The sequence below is a fragment of the Athene cunicularia genome (genome assembly GCF_003259725.1).
Source record: "Athene cunicularia isolate RWA chromosome 12 unlocalized genomic scaffold, athCun1 chr12_part1, whole genome shotgun sequence".
In the NCBI taxonomy this organism is placed as follows: domain Eukaryota; kingdom Metazoa; phylum Chordata; class Aves; order Strigiformes; family Strigidae; genus Athene; species Athene cunicularia.
The window spans coordinates 9,042,858-9,051,811 of NW_020799116.1; the positions used below are offsets into that span (position 1 = coordinate 9,042,858).

General features: G+C 42.9%; 1 protein-coding gene across 1 annotated transcript in view; it reads right to left on the minus strand.

Moving 5' to 3' along the window:
• Positions 1-8,954, minus strand: part of EIF4E3 (eukaryotic translation initiation factor 4E family member 3) — a 31,347-nt gene that overhangs the window by 13,111 nt on the left and 9,282 nt on the right. The window lies entirely within an intron of this gene.

Below are 8,954 nucleotides of genomic sequence, written 5' to 3' on the forward strand. Positions count from 1 at the left end.
GCCACTAGGGGGCGCCAGTGGGCGGGCGGCGGGCGGGAAGATGGGGGGGCTGAGGGGAGGGAGGGAGATGGGGGGGCTGAGGGGCCCTGTGAGCACCGCGGTCACCCCCACAACAATCTCCTGGGTACCCCCGAGTGGGAGGGACGCGCCCGTGGGCTGACGGGGTGACCAGGACAGCTCGCCCTCCTGTGAGCCGCATCCCCCCACACATCCAGGAAACTGCCAGAACTTCAGGCGGTTCTCCCACCAGCAGCATTTATTTCTTGCCTTACAACCACTCCCCACAAAGCCAAGAGGTCCGTGGGTTGGTTTCATTGCCAGACCTCAGAGTTCCAGTAATTCACCTGTTTAAACAAAATATTTTATAAAATACCTGGTGAATATTAATTTATTCAAAAGGATAAACCGAGCTTCTCTAGCCCACCCCCGTACTGACTACTCCCAACGCCCATCCGGAGCCTCTCCCTTTAGGCACACACAGCACTGACTGTACCCCATCATCTTAAAGGTCTTTTCCAGCCTAAAAGATTCTATGATTCTATTTATAACCTTCATCACGACTCCTCAGTGCATGTGATGTGGCACGGTGCATCCACATCCTCAGACATCACCAGCTCCTGTCACTGCACTAATAGCACATCGCAACACCCAGCTTACAATTCCCAGGCACAATTTGGGGGGAACGAGGTCAAAATTGCTAAGGCACATTCAGTTGCTTTCGAACTGGATATGTTTCTTTTTCCACCTCAGAAGCTGAAGTAGGATTTCTAAAGAAAAGTGAAGATCAAAGACAAAGCAACCTCCCACTGCATCTCAGAAGATGAAACAAAAATGTGTAAAATTACTAAACCTGAAAACAGAAGCAACAGAGCAGATTTAAGGAAACGGAAGAAAACATTTGTTGCTCAGGTACCTGCTGAAGAAGGGATAAGGGCAAACCGGATCTCACTAACCATCCCGTCAATGCGGCTCTTTGCCCTGATACATCTGATCAGCATGAAATACATCCAGGAAAACACTAAAGTAACTCTCAGCAGTTACAGATAGAATTCAGGCTCTGGGGCAAAAAATAGATATTCATGTAAAGGGAGAAATTTCATATACAAAAATACTGAAACAGCTTCACATCTTCAAAACTAACAATAGCTCCAGGTTTTTTGAGGGCTCCTATCAAAATAAGTTACGTTAAAAATACATACAAAACCAGCAAAGAAATCCCTCCCAACTTTTTCAGTATAGAACAAGCTAGCATCTACTTTACTATTTGTTAATCACTAGACCTAAGAGTACATTGCAACAGTGGGACTGATGAGAAAACAGTGTTACATGTCCATATCTCAAAAAAAATCACTGTAACTAGAGGTTATAAAAACAAACAAACAAACCCCCAACAAACAAGAAATCGCTATGGCGCAAATTCTAGTCCTGTGGCTCATGAACTATGAAAACTCCCATGGAAAAACTGGTAACTTGAAAACAAGAACAAACAAAATTTTCATCAATGAGCACAAAAGGAATTATCGTAGTAAGGTTTGGGGTTGGGTTATTTTATGTTTTGTTTGACTGTTTTCTTATAGTCAGCATTAAAGAACACAGTAGTTAACGGAAAAAGAGTCAGTCAGATGCCTTTTGAATGCACAAAAAAAGGTAGTAAGTTAAAACTTTATCAGGTAATAAAGTTTTTCAAGGTTTGTCAGTAGGGAATAGTGGATTTGCAACGAACCACCCCTTGTTTTTCCCTTGTTGCTGACAAAAGTAGCACCTCTCTACTAACACTTTGTTTCATGTATCACGGAACACAAACAGGCAATATCTGAGATAACTTTGCCTCTTGTCCCACACCACTGTCCAAGGAATTACTTCTCTTGGGCACTACAGTTTGCTAACTTAGCAGTCACCAGCACATATGGGGTTAACTTTGCTGTACAACATAGAGTAGCATCGCTCTCTGAACTCACACTGCCACATAGATGCTTCAATAGTAAGATCTACTCAAATAAAAGCTTAAAATCTATCCTCAAACGACAGCCTTCAAAGGTTATCTAGGTGATCATAGTAGTGATTTAGCAAATTCAATGCCGTTTAGATGAGTAGCTAAGACAGACAGACAGAATATTCCACTCTGAGGTTATAAAATGGTTCACTTTGATAGTTCCAAATAACATTTTCCAGAAAAAACTATGTGATCAGCTGGCAGAAAACACCAACCAACCAGCAAATTACCCATTTTAGAAGTTAAGGAGAGTGACCATTTATTGCTAGTAACCTGCCTGGCAAGTGCTCCATGCCCACAAGGGTACACAGCATTATCTCAGCCTTTCACCCAGCTCTGGAAAGTGTCAGTGATTTATGAGCAAGATCATGAACCCACAAACTTTTTTATTAAAAAAAAACCCAAACAAAAAACAAAGTATTGCAAGGACTGCAAATGAGAAAATGATGACATGCATCAATTTAAAAGTTCAGGATCATTTGCTGCAGGAATTACACCTGCACAAATTTGGTTTAATGGATGAGTATAAGGCAGACGGTATTTTAATCACAGACAGACAGAAGGAAAAAGCCCAGAATTACAGACTGCTGACAAATCCGAACTGCAGTGTTTCTGTGATAGGCACTACATTGGGTCTGCATGGCAAGGGTTTGGTAGCGAGGGAGCTACAGGGGTGGCTCTGTGAGATGGACCTGCTGCTGGCCAAGGCCAAGCCCATCAGCAATGGTGGTAACACCTCTGTGACAACATATTTAAGAAGGGGAAAAAATAACTTTGGGAAATCAATTGCAGGTGAAGATAGGAGTGAGAATATGCAAGAGAAACAGCTCTGCAGACACCAGGGTCAGTGCAGAAGGAGGGGCAGGAGGTGCTCCAGGCGTTGGAGCAGAGGTCCCGCGGTGCAGCCCATGGCGAGGCAGCCGTGCCCTGCGCCCAGGGAGGGTCATGGAGGAGCAGATTCCACCTGCAGCCCGGGGAGGAGCCCAGGCCAGAGCAGGGGGGTGCCCGAAGGAGGCTGTGACCCCTGGGAAGCCCACGCTGGAGCAGGTTTACTGGCAGGACTGTGACCCCGGGGGGACCCACGCTGGAGCAGTTCGGGAAGAGCTGCAGCTCGTGGGAAGGACTCACGTTGGAGAAGTTCACGCAGGACTGTCTCCTGTGGGAGGGACCCTGGGGCAGGGGAAGAGTGTGAGGAGTCCTCCCCTGAGGAGGAAGGAGCAGCAGAGACCACGGGTGATGAACTGACCACGATCTCCATCCCCTTCCCCCTGCACCGCCGGGAAGGGACAGAGTAGAGAAATTAGGAGCAAAGCTGAGCTCAGGAAGAAGGGAGGGGTGGGGGGGAACGTGTTTTAAGTTTTTATTTCTCATTATCCTACTCTGTTTTGATTGGCAATAAATTAATTTTCCCCGAGTAGAATCTGTTTTGCCCATGACAGTAATTGCTGAGTGATCTCCCTGAGCTCATCCCCACCCACAGGCCTTTCGTTGTATTCTCTCTCCCCTGTCCAGCTGAGGAGGGGGTGAAAGAGCAGCTTTGGTGGGCACCTGGCGTCCAGCCAGGGTCAACCCACCACAGCTACCCATAAAGTCAGCAGATCAACACAGATGACAACTGAGGGGGTTTTGTGCCTTGAAACCCATGAAATTGTGATTGTTTTTTTTAACTGAGTACACAGTGTAAGTTTAAATTAAGTTAGCAGAAATGGCAGATAACTTCTGAGTGAAGAAATCTGCAGAAATTTCTACTTCCGCAACTCTTTCAACGAATACACTATAAACCAGGAGTAGCAAGATAGTTGTGTAAAAATCCCAATGCACATCCTGCTACAAAACAAGAACCCTGCAAATACTGACCCTTGAAATGAAGCCATTGTAAGATTCCTCCCTTTTGAGTAATTTTACTGCCATCAACAATGAAATCAATCTGATATGCCATACTAAACTGTCAACTATTGCCATGGTGAACAATTAATTTCCAAATAACTCAACAGGCCCTACAAATTCCCAGGAGCACACTAACAGGAGACATGGGTCCCAGCATCAGCCAGGCACTGACAGCTCTTCTGAGGATGGAGATCCTTGGTCTACTGCCACACCACTTACAGATGCACATCTTGGTTCCCCATGGAGAGTCTGCACATAAAATATTCAACAGTTCTCCTGGTCTGCCTGTTGTGTGCCCTGTGATGCCACTTTTCTGTATCTTCAGAATCTTTATGTGAGAAATTTTAGTGCAATATCAGGAATAATTCACGATTCCTAGTCAGGCCAGACCCACCATGCAGCATCTCACAGTAAAGCGCATGGGCGTCAGATAAAAGGGGAACATGGAACCAAGAATAACCTATGTGAACTGAATCCTAATGTCAGCTTGTTTCACTACTCCTTCATTATTCCAGCATGAATAAAGAACAAAGGATGCAAAGATAAATTCCATTGTTTTATCCATGAATAAACCTCCAGGTGGTTGTGCTTATGTTAATGTCTGATGCTGAACTGTAGCTCTTCTGTTTCCCTGCAAAGAATTAAGGACAGAAGTTTTTTCATATGTGCTCACACTGGCCTTTGTTTCTCAGCGGGAATCCCATCCTGGCTTTAGCGGGAGCTTTAAAAGCTGCCAAGCACTTTTGAAAATACCCCTGTAAGTACTTAGCTGCAACTGCTTTTGTTATAAATTAGCAAAATATTTACTTACAAAGCATAAACTCAAAAACATGCTGTGGCAACTAAACAAATCTGGTAATCCATTCTGAATACAAAGACTGATTTCAAGCCATCAAAGCCTGTCAAAATACATTTACCAGGTTGAACATTCTTGTAATATTAACCATCATTTTTCATTGTAAGCCACCTACTCATAAGCTTTAATAGATTAAATAGATGATCTGAGATAAATAAGATTTTGCTATAGGGAAGAAGGGAAATGACCAAGTTTAGTTTCCAATATCTGATGTGTTCAGTTATGAAGATTCACAATTATTATGAAAATGGTTCAGTTATCAGAATTTATCTATCAAACTTTATTTATATAGAACTCATCAGTATAACATGGAGAGAGAAAAATCAGCACATAAGGATATGTTTATGCAATAAGATTTCCATTTTCCTGGAATAGACTAATAATATTGCATTATATTTGACATTTACAAGTATATTCTTCCCCTCACCAAGACACAGAAGAGTTAAAGTATTCTTGCAATAGAAACAAACCTGCCTAAAAAGCACCTTTAGGAGTCAGGCAAGATGACAAGGCAGGCCAGCCATAATCCTGCAACGTGATCTGCCCTGCTGCACACTCAGACATCCATGGAAGCCAGCACATCTTTGACAAGGTTTGTCTAGAAATGGGACTTCTGTACTAGGGCTTTGTGCAACGTGTGCTCAATTTCTGACATCCCTGATTTGTACAGAAGGGTACTGGTATTTTCCTCACTGTTGACTGAAAGCAGTCCCTGTCAGCAATGCTGGCAGCTCAGATGCTGTTAGATCTTCAAAAAATGGCTTTTTGCAAGGATGTGCAACACCTTCATTATCGCATAGGCACGCACACACATTGGACCAAAAACTGTTACCTCTGACAAAACCTCCACCTTCTCATCGTGAGGCTGAACACTCAGACAGCTACTAGTTCTAGCATGTTCCTTCTGTTCTCTCAGTAGGGAAAGGCTTACTTGGTGTAGCATTAAACATAAGAGGGCATACAGCACCCAGGCTAAATGACAGCCATGATTTGCAAGGTTTACAAAGTAGAACATTTGCATCATGTCCACATGTACATCAAAAAGCATAATCAGCTTCACCACTTTGTATTTACACAAAGATCACAACCAGACCCAAAACACCAAATCCCCATTAAGGGTTGGTTTCAAGTGCCTAACATGGCTTGTTATCCAGGACATCCCAGCCTTTGGTGGCCATTTCACTTGACTTTTCCTTTTGCACAACCCCCTGTTGAATGTGCTACACAACATGAATATAGTGACCAGATTTACAATCCTTGTTTTTAATTTGTTATCGGTAGTGATGCATATTGACTCTTTGTTGTAAAAAAAAAAAAAAAAATTGAAAGACTACACAGTGTAGCAAAAACTAGGAAGGCGATCTTTCATTTCGAAGTCAGAGGCCACTATAAGCAGGACCCTGCACCAATCCAGAGCCTCACCAAGATAAACACAAGTGTGAAAAGCCACCAGCATGAATCAGCTTCCCAAGGTGGCACCAAAGGCATCTGCAAGACTTGCTGAAGTTCCCCATGCCCTGTAATACCACTGCATGCAAAAGTACCATGAATGAGACATAGAGGTATGAACTTGGAAACCTGCAGAATGGAAAAATGAAACAGCACATCTAAATGCCTGGTTCCAAAACTTTTAGCACATGACCTTAAAACATCTTAACAGTTAAAAATGAAATCTTGTTTCTCTTAAGACAAAAACACTTGACAGCTTCTCTGCCTTCTCCGAAACAGCTGACCTGCGAACATTTGAAGATCATAGATGGGATCTTATTGGTCAAACTGGTGAACAATATCCTCCCAAACGCTTCCTTCACGCTCACTTTCCTAAAGCATATATGGGGTAAGATACAAGGGAGGGATATCAGATGGTTACTATTTCAGACGCACATACCAAGAAAGGCTTAGCACTTACGGGAAATGCAGATGCCCTGTGACACATGTGAGATAATGGCAATGAACCAGAACCTGGTCACAGGATCCCAGCCTCCAGATGTTAAGCCTGTGCCAAGGCATTCACAGAAATGAGTGCTGATGTAGATAAAACAAAGGCATTTACTTCTAAAGCAGGAGATGTATTGAGTGACACTATGATAAAAGCAAGGTCGTGAACCCCATGAGAATCACTTGGTAGCATATCACTAGTTGCTATAGAAAATACTGCTTAGCTGATGGATATTTATTTGAACAGTGTGGCTTAATGAAAAGATACATTTTGGAGATGTTAAAATGTATGTCATGGATCTCTCTCACAGTAATTTAATAGGAAAAGATAACCACCTATCCATCTCAACATCTATTTATCTTTAAGTGTCACTTCTTCCTGCTTTTCAGTCCAAGTACAGGGTAAACTAGCAGCAGTCAAAAATCAATATCATCTTATGAGGAAACCGCTGCTCCACACCATACACTACTGAAGTAAGTTAAAAAAGTCATTTTCTATGGAAAGTCCATCCTATACAAGCCTAAGCAATGATCCCTCCATCAAATCCACATGGGTATACCAATAAATGTCACAGCCATTCTATGGGACTGTGCAGAGACACATGAACCTCCACACACTGCAGTAAATTAAGTTCATGGTTGTATCTCTTGTGTGCTTTTTAATGCCTTAAACGGTTTTAAAATGTGTGAAGCATGCCTTGTTTGCTGTCATTTTTGTTCCCTGCCGTTATTCTATCACTGTTGCTGGTAAACAAAATACAGAGTTTTGTGTATATATGGTCCCACTTTTTTTTCCTTATACATACACTCTTGGTTTTCGAAGTTCAGTAACAGTACGGCCTAATTAAATGCACTTATATGGGATCAGGAAGAAGACAAAGAAAAATATCTATAGAATAATAATTTCAAGAATTGAAATTACACTGGAACCAAGACTTAGGAAAAATAAAAAAATCATGATGCAACATCAGGAACTTGAAATGGATTTTAGCTTCTGACGCTGATTATAAAAGATAGACATGCTATCTCCACATGGCTTGTGTAAACAAACAGATCTGGATGGTGGCTTGCTTAAACAGCTGTCCAAATGGTGCTTTTTAAAAACAAACAGAAAACACAACTTGGATCCTGAACCTGACCATAACGACATCATGAGTTCAAAAGCCTTAACCAGAATTTGTGGGTTTATTTATAAGATTTGATTTGCAGGACTGGAGAATATTTTTGTTCTTTCAATAGTTCCTTGCTATTTCGTGAGTTGAAAAGTCACCAAAAAAAAAAAAAAAAAAAAAAAAAGATTATTTTACCAATAACATGAGGCAGTATGTTCAGTGACAGACAGGTTTATAGAGGAAAGAAATTTCCCTCTGGAGCAGGGGGAGAGAAGAAATACAACAGAAAATTGAGAAAAGGGAGATGTAGAAGACTAAAAACAAGACGCCAGAAAATACTAGAAAAACAGTATCAGATTCTGGGTTTAAACTTTCTATTTCAGTTTTTACTTTGACACTTTTCCCCCTATGCCCAGCTGTATGCACCACAGGGGTGAGCTCCCTTGGCAGCACCTTTCCATGACCGTTAGAGACCAAAACTTCAAGCACATGAAATGTAATACAAACAGTGCGGTTAGTAAGTTTTAACTAATCTTTCAAAACAGATCACTTAAGATTTCAAGAACTGATTATTGAATGGTGTGGGTTGGAAGGGACCTTAAAGATCATCCAGTTCCCGCCCCCCTGCCATGGGCAGGGACACCTTCCACCAGCCCAGGTTGCCCAAAGCCCCGTCCAACCTGGCCTTGGTCATCTACAGGAGCATCTCCTGATCAACTAGAGGAGTCAAACCTAACTACTGAAGAGTTATAAAATCTGACATATCACGGCCGAGTCGGTGGGACTCGGGCCATCAGGGACAGCCCGGCGATGTACAAACACTGCAGCAGCAAAGCATAACCTTTAGCCTTCTATTTCTGGGGCTTGCAAGCGTCACATCTAAATTTAGAATTTAAACCACCACCGCCGTTGCCCGAATCCGTTGAACTACAAAACCGAAAGTGTTTCCAAACCCGATTTCATTAACTACCTCCCAGAAAACGTAACGCTCCCCCTCAGCTGGGAAGGGACATAACCGGCCGCCACACGGGCGCTTTTCCCATCCGCAGCGCAAGATTCACTTCCCGCTGCCCGAGCTGTCCGAGGAGCGCAGCTGATAAAGCGCAGAGATGCCTTCGACAGGCGGCTTTTGGCGGGGTCCCCCCTCTTTAAGCTCCCCGCCGCACCC